The sequence below is a fragment of the Apodemus sylvaticus genome, chromosome X (assembly GCF_947179515.1).
Source record: "Apodemus sylvaticus chromosome X, mApoSyl1.1, whole genome shotgun sequence".
In the NCBI taxonomy this organism is placed as follows: Eukaryota; Metazoa; Chordata; class Mammalia; order Rodentia; family Muridae; genus Apodemus; species Apodemus sylvaticus.
In genome coordinates, this window is record NC_067495.1 from 60,633,507 (window position 1) to 60,646,349 (window position 12,843).

Genomic DNA, 12,843 nt, shown 5'->3' on the forward strand with positions numbered 1-12,843 from the left:
AACCAAAAGAAGACAACTACATTCAAGAAAACACAGGAAATAAGAGACCCCCATAACACCAAAACCAGGGGAAACACACACACACACACACACACACACACACACACACACACACACACTATTACAACTAACATCAAAATAAGAGGAATTAAATAACAGGAATTAACAATCACTGGTCATTAATATCTCTCAACATCAATGAGCACAATTCTCCAATAAAAAGTCACAGTATCACTCCATTTGTAGTGTTCCAAAATTTCCTCCTTTCTCTGCACATCTCCCATATCCCCAGAACAATGCAGAGATGGGAGTCTAGTTGCAAGCCGGCAGGGACAGCAGCACCTCTGCTACAGCCAAAATCTCACCAGTTTCAGCACTTAGTAGTTTTGTCTGCCCTTGTCCCAGGCAGGAGTCTTGTTCCTAAAGGTATTGTACTGAGGGAGGAGTAAAGACCTGGGAAAAGTGACTAGAAATGTGGGAGTCTGCCTGCCTTTCTTCAAAAGTCACCCCAGGTGAGAGAAAGTAATCTCAGTTACCATGGGGGGGCAGCAGAGGCCAATTTACAGAACCTTAGACCTAGACTAAGAACTCCTGGCTGATGCTGTTTGGATGCTCCAGTTCGTGTCTAGTCTCGTCCCACACTGCCATCACCTTCCTGCAGGCCTGGCTCAATGCACAGGGGACAGATTCAAAGATTAGTCAGAGAAGTCCAAGAAAAGGAAGATTCCAGGACAGTAGGACACTCTTGGGGACCAACAATGTTACAATAGAAAAATGCCTCGTAAGAAAGGAAACCATGATTTACAGACAATTCAGTTCCACCCTCTCTGTATCTGTGCACAGGAATTCCTCCTTCCCAACAGACTTATCCCTACATGTTATTTCCCTCCTTTTGATATTCTAAACTAAACTCTACTAGCCTAAAACTGTTCAGAAGAGCTGCTTGACCTTCTGCCCCAAACCACAGCAGCAACATTTTTTCATGTCCACCATGCTGAACTATTCTGCCATGGAAGCACTACCTGCTTAATTTTATGGCCTGTGAGTTTAAGGTATTCATGTATTATAAGGTGCAATTTGCTACTATTGGGAAGAATTTTATCCTCTTCTGATACACCTGAAGGGCGAGTAATTTTGGGGGGAAGAAGATGAGGGCAATTACCTGTGCTAGCTTGTTTAGCTATAAAATCAAAAGACTTGGCTGTTTAAACTCTACAAATGAATTAAAGTCCAAAAGCACGTTTGAACTGGGAAAGTTCAAAGGAGAACCAAGTCTTCAGAACAGGAAGAAGAGAGCTGCTAACTGAGATACCTGTGCCTCAGACACCATCTCCAGAAGCCACATAGCCAAGGCAATAAACTTGTCCACATAGGAGTTTAGATCAACAAAGGAGGGTTTCAAGTATCAGAGATATGGCCTGTACAAGACTCACATATGTTTCCTCCTTAAGTTTCCTAACCATGTGCCAGGTTCAAACCAATTCCAAGAGGCTTTCATACAGTGGGCCCAGGTATCAGTCCTTTGCTTTTCTCCTTAAAGCTGCTGCTAACAACCCAACCCTTTGATTAGAGTAAGATAAAGTCAGCATAACATACTCCCCATTGACAAATCTAAAGACAGTCTTCATGTAAAGGACTCTACTGACCACCAGGAAGGCAAAGAACAGAAGTCACAAAATAAAAATATTGCATTTACTAGGTTTCATGGATTGTTATACTGGAATTAACATAAAATGGCAAAGGTCCATTTTCCAAAGTCTTCATAGAGCTGGCATTTGAAACCAATCTCCTAGATGGACACTGGAAGCTCATTTAGAGTTTTTTTTTTCCTTCACTATCCTTATCCTAAAGATGGAGGTAATTTTTCCCTAATATACAATATACAATTCACTCCGCTCACTCCAATATACATATAAAATCCTCCCAAACCAGACCCAAAGCAAAGATGTGCTGGCCTCCATTCTGTGCATAGGAAATCGAGATCTCTGAGGATATTTGCACTGGGTGCTGAAAAGAAGCACTCAGCCCACAAGCTCCAGCTATACATAGAAATTGTCCCCTCTAGGGAGTTTCCTCCCAGCAGAGAATCAGACTTAATAACCTGCCTGTGAATGTGTCTCAAGCAGCAGAACAGCACAGAAAGACACCAGGAGAGAAAGAAAATGGAGTGCTTATCCCGTTCTACAAAGACTAGTTTAAGGTGGACTGATGTGTACCAAAGGCTATGTATAATATACTCTAGAGCCATTATGATGTTTAGGATGCATGCCAACCTTATAAAGCAAATATTTCCTCATTTTACTGAAGAGGAAATGGGTTATGATGGAAGTACTGGGCCAGAGTGTTAAACCAGGTCTGCCTGACTTCAAAATGAATACTGTATCCACTACCCATAATGGGTGCCTTTCTGAAGATGCTGAGAGTTCTGGAACTCCAAGAATCATAAACTAAGACTGACAAAACTAGATCAAAAAGACAAGTTCAAGACAATAGAAACCCTAACTAAAACAACTATGTATAGGTAATTCTTGGTGTTTGTACCTTTTGCCTCAAACCCCAGGAGCATGAGTTTGACTGTGGAAATTCCTCCACAGCCACTATTATAAAACCAGAGACACCTAAACACCACAACTCTAATAAAGGAAAACATTTAATTGGGGCTTGCTTACGATTTAGTCCATTATTATCATAGTGGGAAGCATGGCAGCATGCTGGCAGACATGGTGCTAGAGAGGCAGGTAGCTGAGCGTTCTACATCTAGACCTGCAGGCATCAGGAAGAGACGGTGAAAGCATAGACCTAGCTTGGGCTCTTGGAACCTCAAAGACCATCTCCAATGATATATGTCCTCCACCAAAGCCACACTCTCTCTAGAAAGGCCACACTAAGGCACTTCTAATAGTACTATTTCCTGGTACCCAAACACTCAAATCTAGGAGTCTATGGGGACCATTCTTATTCAAACCACAACAATAGTACAACAAGGAACTGATTCTGTCATAGAAATCACCTCATTTTTTTCTGCTGTGAAATGTAGGAGCTTATACTCTGCTGTAACTGTGGGTTAGTTTAGAGGTAAACCTCTGTCTGGTTATGTGCAAGGGTATCTAATCCTCTTTGTACAAGCTTCTGTTTCCATGCATTCAGTAACTCTGGAGGCAGCCATAGGCTATGATTATATTTCTACAAGTTGTGGCTCATGCTTACTATTAAAACAGTCATGTTAGCAGGCGCATTAGAGTAAAGCCCTTCCACATGATGGAGTGTGGATTGTTTAACTTGATGCATCTATTCACTAACTCATTTATTCTTTCAATAAATTGGAGCAATATATGCCAGACAGTGTCCTTTGCAATAGTAAAACAAGGAAAAGCAAAATGAGACATGATTCCTACTCTTACAGAGTTTGCAATATAGTGGGAGAGATAGTATTTATTCAAGAAATTATACAAATAAGGATGAAAATATGAATAAATGCTATGAAAAACCATTTACCATGAGGGAAAGTGTAATATGTGGGAAAGTGGTCAAGACCTTACATGGCCTTGTAGGGTACATTAATAACCTCCTCCTTTTGAGAGTAACTAGATATTATTGGAGTTTTTGTCCAATATGATAATGTTATCAGATTTAACTTTAGGCAGATTGGATCCCAGCACTGAGAGGGGAACATGGACACAAGGTCCCACCCCAGTCAAGAAGCTAGCTGCAAATGATAGTGCTGGGAAAGGGAAATGATAGAGAAGCCAGCCCTACTTCTCTAGAGCTGATAATGGGAGATGATAATGGGTCTGGCCCTGAATTGTTCTTTAGCCATACTTCAAACATCTCAGTAAAGATGTGGGATGCAAACCATGAGCACGCGTCTTGAATTAGGGTTTTACTGCTGTGAAGAGACACCATGAACAAGGTAACTCTTAATAAGGACAACATTTAATTTGGACTGACTTACAGGTTCAGAAGTTCAGACAATTATCATCAAGGCAGGAACACAGCAGCATCCAGGCAGACTCGGGGAACTGATTGTTCTACATCTTCATCCATGGCAGACAGAAGGCTGGCTTCCCGGCAGCTAGGATGAGGGTCTTAAAGCCCACGCCCATAGTGACACACCTACTCCAACAAGGTCACACATCCGAATAGTGACACTCATAATTCAAACATAATTCAAGCCATCACAGCATGGATACATGACAGTTCCCAAGGAAATAGTAGAGAATAAGACAGACTCTAGGAACTCTCACAATTGGTTCCAGTGACTCGGGAGGCAAAAAACTGAAATTCAAGGTCAGCCTGGGCTGCGGACTAAGTTCAAGGTCAACTTTTTCAACTTAGTGAGACCTCTGTTTCACAATAAAGTTAGAAAAGAGGCTGGGGATATAGATCAGTGGTAAAGAGAGAAATAAACCCCAAAGGACTCCTTAAGACCTTATCAATGAGATAAGGGAAAAACAGAAAAAAAGAAGTTAATGGCAGAAAATTTCAACAAAGTGGCTAGTCATTTCAAAGACTACTGATGATTCAGGGGAAACAAGAATTGGAAACACCCTATGGGCTTACTAACATACAGGTCCATGGTGACTTTGGAGAAAGAAGATTCAGGCTGTTTACAGGAGGTTGGAGTGGGCTGAGACAACTTTTCTTGGAAATGTCTTTAGAATCAAAGAGTGATAACTATAGGAGGGCAGACTGGGGCAGGGGGTATTACTTTAAGGTAGGAAGGACTATTTCACCTGCTACTAAGATGCACCCACTTGAAGGAAAGTGCCTTACCATATTGGAGAGAAAGAGGGTGATTGACAATAGGAGCTGGTAGAGAAGGGTGTACTCTGATGCAGCCATGGAAACTATAGTCCCCCAAAAGAAAGGATGCCTCCTCCACCATTTCAGACAAGAGTACCTACAGAGGAGACAGAGGCCCTGGATGATACTTGCATTTTCTTGGTGAAATAGATGACGAGGTTATCTGCTCTGAGTAAGAAGGTGGACATGGGGGCTGAAGGTTGGGGACAAGAATGAAGATGATTTTAAATCATCCTGGAGAATGCGAGGTAGTTAAGACATTTAGTACAGAGAAGAACTCCAAACCATTGATGAGGGCTTTATTTAGGTACAGTTGGTGACAATGAGTGGACGTAACTGAGCTATAGAGGAATAGATGATGAAATTTAAGAATCTAGAGGTGAAGGTTGGATAATCAACTTATACATTGATATCTGTTGTAAAAATTATTTAATCCCAACTCAGGTTTTCCACCCCACCTTGATCAATTAGTTCCCACATAAAAGACACACATAACCTTTATATTTACAATAAGCCTTAAACAGCACAAGAGCTGGGCAGATATCTATGCTCTGTGCTATTAGAATCTACTTTCCTATCGATAACCCCGAGTTATGACTGTGTTTCATCTGGGCTCTAATTGGCCACGATTTCATGACTCTCCTAACCCAGGCCGGCTTGTCCTTCCTCTTTCACCTTCTTCTCCCCTCATGGTTCTCCTCCAATCCCCAAGCCTGGGAATCCTAAGACCCATCTATGTCTCTCTGCCCAGCTATTGGCTGTCAGCATCTTTATTTGCCAATCAGAAATAACTTGGGGGCAAGGTCACAGTGTCACTTGTGTCTACATGCAAATCCTCTCCTTTCTGGGACAACCAGTTGGGGGGCTCAGTGTTAGCATTAGAATTTAAGCAACATCAGGCCAAACCACTATAGATATCACCTCAGATGCTGGCAATCCTTGTGATGGTAGATGAGGAAGTCAGGTAGACCGAAATCAGAGTCGTCACTGAGAAAGTATGTGTATTGTTTTTCTAGGGCTAACCTAACAGATCGCCACAAACTGGGTGTCTTGAAACAACAGTTTCATCATTAGAGAGGCCAGAAATTCAAAGTCTGAGCAGCAAATGCTTGGTTGTTTCTAAAGAATTCCAAAGGAAAAAAATCTTTTCATGACTTTCTTCTAGCTCCTGGTGGCCACTGGCAATCCTTTGTGTGTAGCTACATTACTCCAATGTCTGCTTCTCTTATCACATGTCTGTAAATTATCTCTGTGTACAATTGTGTACAAATGTCATTATTCCTTAAGAACATTAATGCATCTCTTTAGAAGGTACATTTCAACTCAGTACAGAAGATATGATCAGGAGACTGGTGCATGACAGCAATGGGGAGTGCCTAACACACTAAAAGTGATATAAGACTCGAAAACTGGCAGTTTATACAAGAAAAAGCGAATGCTCTGAAAGTGGTAGTTAGAAACAAGCAAGACTCTTAACCAAATGCCGGACCACACAGTACTGGAAAAGGCAACCAGTGGATTGCACAGAGGAAGGCTGCAGGGGAAGCAGAGTCCTCCAGCTAGAGTTAGGTTTCAGGTAGGCCAAAGGGCTTGATAATGCCAATTGAGGAGAGCTGGAAAGCTTACAGAGTGGCAGCTTTGGGAAGCAGAGGCAAAAAATGAGCCCAGATTGACTGAGGATAAAAGCAGAGGAACCTGTGAGTCAGGATGAGGGTAGACATTGAGCTTACATGTTGGGAGCTGACTGAAGCTTTCAGGACATGTGGAGCAGGAGGAAGTTATTCACAAGAGCATTGAGGAGATGGACTCTAGACTTGAGCCTAGTGGCTAGAGAAGTATCACCCTCTGCCAGAGCTGGTGATAGCTGTGGTATCTTCAGACTGTACACTTCAGGCTCCAGAGTACTAGTGATGCTAGGGGCAGCCATCTCTGCTCCTTATGTCCTAAAATGGATATTAGGATGAAGCCATTCCATCATCAGTTAGTTACCTAGAGATGCTGCTACCTTCCTTATATTAAAAATGGGAAGTGAAGCCAGGTGGTGGTGTCACAGCACTCAGGAGGCAGACCCAGGCAGATGTATGTGAGTTCAAGGACAGCCTGCTCTACAGAGTGAGTCCAGGACAGCCAGGGCTACACAGAAAAATAACATGTCTTGAAAGCAAAAAAGGAGGACATGAGAAGGAGAACACACTGAGAATTAAAGTGTGGAGGTTTATTGCTCTGGTTTTTTGGCTATGATATAATATCAAAATATGTATATGGAATCTAAGCTGTAGAACTTAAAATGGCACCCTCCACTCCTAAATCCTGCATGCACCAGAGTACCTATAATTATCAAGTAAGCCAGAAATGAAAAGTGTTAGTTCACATGTCAGTTTAGAAAGTTACTTCACTATCCACTTTTCTAAAATGAGGTAAGGTAGGCATGAACTTGTGCTCAAATTCTGCTTTGGGCAACTGTTTGCTGTATGACCTTTGAGAAATAACTTATCTGTGCTTCAATTTCTTCATCTGGAAAATGGAGAGAATAATGATCCCTACTTCACAGAATTATTGCCATAGAAAACTAAGTAGTGTCATCCATATTTGGCACTATTTACAACAGCTAAGCTTTGGAATGTGCTTAGGTACCCATTGATGAATCACTATCAATAAAGAAAAACAACAATAACAACAACAACAACAACACACACACATACACACACCACTGGACTTTCAATTGGTCAGAAAGGATGATATTATGTCATTTTTAGGAAAATGGATGGAGATGAAGATAATCCTATTAAGCAAAATAAGCCAGATTCATTAAAAATACTAAGTTATCTTATATACAAAAGTCTACATTGTAGGAATATATTAAAGAAGTTAAATTGTTTGTGGGAAAGGAAGGTGACCAGAGGGAGAGTGGGGAGGCCATATTAAAGGGCAATGTTGGGTGAATACGATCACAGTATATTTATTTGTATGTAAATAGCATAATGAATAAATAAAATCTATTATTTTATATAATTATTATATACTGATAAAATGTTTCTATTTGGAAAGGAAAGCTAAGTGACAATATATACAAATGCATAAACTAGTATCAGGTGCATGTTGTGTTCTATGTAAGTGTTTATTTTGATTATTGTTTATTTTCTCTCCTGCCTTCCGATTTCATCATTTGATACTATTCTGCTTGCTGTCATTTCCATGGCTTTGCACCCTAACCTTCTGTTCTCTGTGCTCTTCTCTGAGTCTTTTTACCTCTAGACTGAAGAAGCCCAGAGCTTTCAACTGTTTTCCATATGGTGTTGCTGCTGTTACTCCAGCCTGGTAACTCACTTTTAGACATCCTGCACTTTGTCATTGTATTGCAGTTTAAATGGGTTGTCTAGAATGTATCCCAGTGCTCCAGGTAGGATGTGACAAGTGTAGGAAAGAGCAGAACCATAGCCTCTCTTGTTCTGGTTCTATACTTCTATTAATGCAGCCTAAAAATCTAATTAGCTTTTTTGGCAGCATCATCACTCTGTTGGCGCACATTGACTTTACAATCAAATCAAGGTCTTTTTCACATATGCTATTGTTAAACCAGGCAGGTGTCTTCTATCCTGTGCTAGAGGAACAAACAAGCTATAATCACTAGGAGAAAGTCCCATGCAGCAATAAAAGCCAAGTAATGGAAGAATTTAGTTATAAGGAAAAAAAAAACAGTCCAGGCAAGCTGTGGATAGTTGGGAGTCATGAAGGATGCTACTGGTTTTCAGCCCAATAATGATTTTTTTCTTCTTCCTTCCTTACAAATTCCCACCATTGTTCAGAGAAGCAATGTGTTAAGCAAAAGAAGACTGGACTTCCCAGCTTCCTTTTCAGCTTAGAATGTCCATGTAACATAGTCAGAGAGGAGTAGGTACATATTACTGGATACAGAATATCATTGTGACTAAAAAAGCAAAGGCTTTGTAAACTGACCTTTGCCTTTAGTCTTCTTCCCATCCAATGTGTTCCTATCCTCCTGTCTAGAATACAGGCAAGACGCCCAGAACTCAAGTAGCTATCTCATGATCCTAAAGCACAATGCAAATGAATGAAAGCCCACAAGAAGAATAGTAGAGATGAACAGCCAGGATCTTTCTGTTGGGGCAGACATTTACAAGCACATTACATTGTTCAGGCTAGCTTCAACTGCATCATCCTCTGGGCTTAGCCACTCAACTTAGTGGAGCTTTAAGAATGCAGCAGGGTATTAACGATGCCATTGAACTGCCATAGTGACCCTAGATCAAGGAAATTTTGTTAAATGAAGCAAACAAATCTTTATCTGTTTAAGCTCCAACTGTAGATCCGTTTATTATGTGTGGCCAAAGAAATATCTAACTGGAACAGAGTAATAACAGAAAAGCTAAAGATCCTAATGAAGGATAAACAACACTCTAGCTATCAAAAGAAGGGACTAAGAAATACACATATGCAATTGGGTCTGCCAGGAGCCTTCTGCAGTGGGGTTAAGGTTCAGAGTCAGTAGTTTCTGTAAATGGCAGGCTTGGGTCTTGCGATGAAGCTTGGACTTGGGTATAGGATGTGAGTCAGAAGAAGTGGAGAATGAAGCAGAGGGTCAGGAAACTTGAGAACAAACTTAGGCCAGTAGCAAAACCAGATGCTGTATTCTAAGTAGGGAGTTGGAGTAAGCTGGGTTTACTTTAAGCCTTTTCATCTTAGTGTAGGTGTGGGCTAGAGACAGAAGCAAACTTCCTCAGACCATGCAGTAGACAGTGCCCCCAAGGGAATAAAGTCCGAGCCTGACAACCTTTACCTCAAGCTGCGCTTAAGCCATCTTGACACTCACTTAGAGTCACCCTTCCTTGCATATTCTACCTTCCTGCTTTTGCGGGTGACTTTTAAAAAACCTGACTTTAACAGAAGGCCTCCTGTGTAGCCACACTGATCTCTTTAAACAGTTCCCTCTTTGCCTTCTTCCTATCGTCAGTATTTCACCATGGAAATCTTTCTTTCCCTTCTCCCTCTATTCCGAGTTGTCTTCTCTCTGGTCCAGTTTGAGGGTGTGCTTCCTGGGAAATGTGTGTCCCCTCAGACAAGACTGGCCTTTAGCCTCTGGTCTCTGCTTGGGATGCAGATGGGAAAGCAAGAGCTAGCAAGAAGCCTGGTTGGAGCCTACCAGTGGCAGGAAGCAGTGTGCCACTTCAGCCCCCCTTTGCACCTTGGCTTCTTTGTCCTAGCAGAGGCCAATGCTTTCCCCGCCCCCATTTCACTTTCCAGTGTCATCTAGAGTGAGAACGAGATTCCCCTGGGGCTGCTAGTGTGCTACCACTTCTCCTTTGTGGGTGCCAGGTGCTGTGTGGGCAAGTCATTGTGATATTGTACTCCTGTGATAAATGGACCTCTGTGAGACACATTTTGCCTTAGAGAGGGAGTCTTGCCTGAATGACTTCTCACAAAATGCTCCAGAGGTGCTCGGAGATGATAGCCTAGACCAGGCAGGCTGCTCTTTTCCAATGGAGAGAAAGGATATCAATCATCACAGACCAGCCAATCAGCTTTAAACCAGGCACACTAGCCTTCTTTGTTAAACACAACACTGAAATCTTCCAAAGACTAAACAAAGAAGGGCTCTCCAAAGACTCCCCAGGTGGCCAGGAGGAGGCCTGCTAGTGTCACTAATGGAGCTCTCTAGCGTCACCTTCCTTCCTCACAGAATTGTCTCCATTCCTCACACCTACGTCAGCCCTAGATCTTCTCAATTATACCTCTTTCATTTTCCTCCCATATACATTTCTTCTCCCACCTCAGCGGATGCTACCTTTGTCCAGTCCTCAATGCTTCTCACTTGGACTCCTAAACAGTCTCCCAACCCGTCTCCCTGCCTCCAGTCTGCCCCCTCCAATGCAGTTTTCATGCCTTCGCCAAATCAATCCCTTGAAAAGACAAACCTGGGCATGTTATCTCTTCTCACGAATCTTCCAGTCTCTTCTATGGATTCAGGGACCCATGGTTGGGATAAAGTCCAGGGCCCTCATGATTAGGTTCCTGCCAAATGCCCAGCTTCCATTTTGGCACCATTCCCAGTTTACACCTAGCCACAGCAAACTACTTCATAGGTTTCTAAACATGCTTTTCCTGTCTTTGCTTCTACACCCTTACACACGACTTCTCTTCTCCTGAGATACCCTTCATACATCACTTCCTCTACTTTCTGTTCAGCCAAGACCCGCTTATCCCATACCACTTCAACTAACCTCTTTCTGTCCCAAGACACACGTTGTACCCATGTCTCTATCACTGGTATCCAGTATAGCAATGGAATTTGGTGTATTTTCAAGCTGATATTTACCAACTGACTTGGCTATGGACAAAATAGTCTCTGAGGAGTCTCATAGTTGAGCTGTCCATCTCTCTAGGGAAGGAAGACCTCTCATTGATTGATACCATTGTTTCGTATTGGGCTACAATCCCTTCCTTTGACATACTTCCCCAATTCAACTCTAAGCATTTCCATAGCAAGGCTATGTTTGGATAATTGCAGCACCCAATGCAGGTCCAGGGAATGCTTACATATAATGAATAAGTAGGCCTCCTGAATGTCTGACAGTTTTTTCCTTTGGCCATGGCTTGCTTTTCCTTGCCTCTGAAGTCTAAACTATTATACTTACAAACATATATGTCTGCTTTCTACCCCTGGAAAATTTCTCTCCTGTTTCTTTTATCTGGAATGTCCTCACTCACCCACCCAATTCTGCTAGTTCTTTAGTAACCAGCTACAACCCCCACCCCCGCTCAGATTTCCAAGCATCCTTTGCAATTTAGCATTGAGTGGTGGTAACAGTTCCCGCCTATCTCATTTAGCCCTTGGTATTCCCTCATGTTGTCAAGATGGAAAAATAGAACGGATTCTTTCAGGGCACAAAGCATGGTCAGTTTTAGAAGTGTTACTTGAACCCACCACTTCTATCCATGAATTCCACTAGCCAGTCCATATTTCCTTATTCGGAGAACTGTCGTTTCTTTTAAGATAGGTCTGGTTTTCTACTCCTTCATCTTTCTAAGGCTTTCCTGGCGCTGTAGAGAGGTCTCGGGTCAGACTCCCTGGGTTTCTGTCAGGATACACTGGTTATCTGAGGTAGTTTAAGGACACTAAATTTCAGCTTCCTTGCATGCAAATGAAGACAACGCTAACTTCTATCTCATAAGGTTGCTGAGATCAGAAGACTAAAGCAAATTAAAGTGCCAAGTGCAGTATCGGGCAAGTTCTGTGTGTGCTCAATAAAGGTTCTGTTTCCATTGTTATGATTAGTAACAAATCCCTGCAGCAGTATTCTGTTCAAAACTACTACAGAAAAGTTGCAGAGGAAAGAGGGAAAGCAAAAAGGAGGTATACCACAGTAGCAATCTGAGATGTTAGTGAAGTCCAAACAAGGTTAGTAGCGCGGCAGGACATTTGTATGTCCGAGTTCCTAGAGCCATGTGACTCTAAGAGCCCCGAGCGCGCATGGTTCCACCCGGCACAGCTTCCCTAACTCTGGCGCTCAGCTATTCTCAGCAGCCTGTAGGGGGAGCCAGGAAGCTAGGACGGGTTTTGGGGGGAGGCTGCTGGAAATCTTCCTAAGGGCAAAAAACGACACCCCACCACTACTACCAGTCTCAGTGCACACTGCCTTGCCTCCTTCAGGACGCACTCCTAGCTCAGTCCTCTTTTGCAGCTAAACTGGGAGCTGTCCTTCAGCACCAGGGGCAGCCTTGGCCTCAGGCAGGACAGTGAGAGCGTTAGCAGAGTTAGGGACTCCAGACCGGTCCTATCCGCAACCGGCTTTAGTGTCCCTTAGTCCTGAGGACGAGGGCAAGGCTACCAAGAGAGGTAGCAAGAGCCTAAGGAGATGCCCCCTGCTTCTTAGAATCACCCTCAGAAGTCCCTTAGCCCTCGGGGGGAAGCGAGGGGCGGTCCTGGGGAGGGAGGCGGGTGGCCGCCTGGTGGGGGAGGGGGAGGGCCAGGCCTGGGACTCTGCGTGTGGCAGGCGTGTGCACACGGGAGCGGTCGGATGA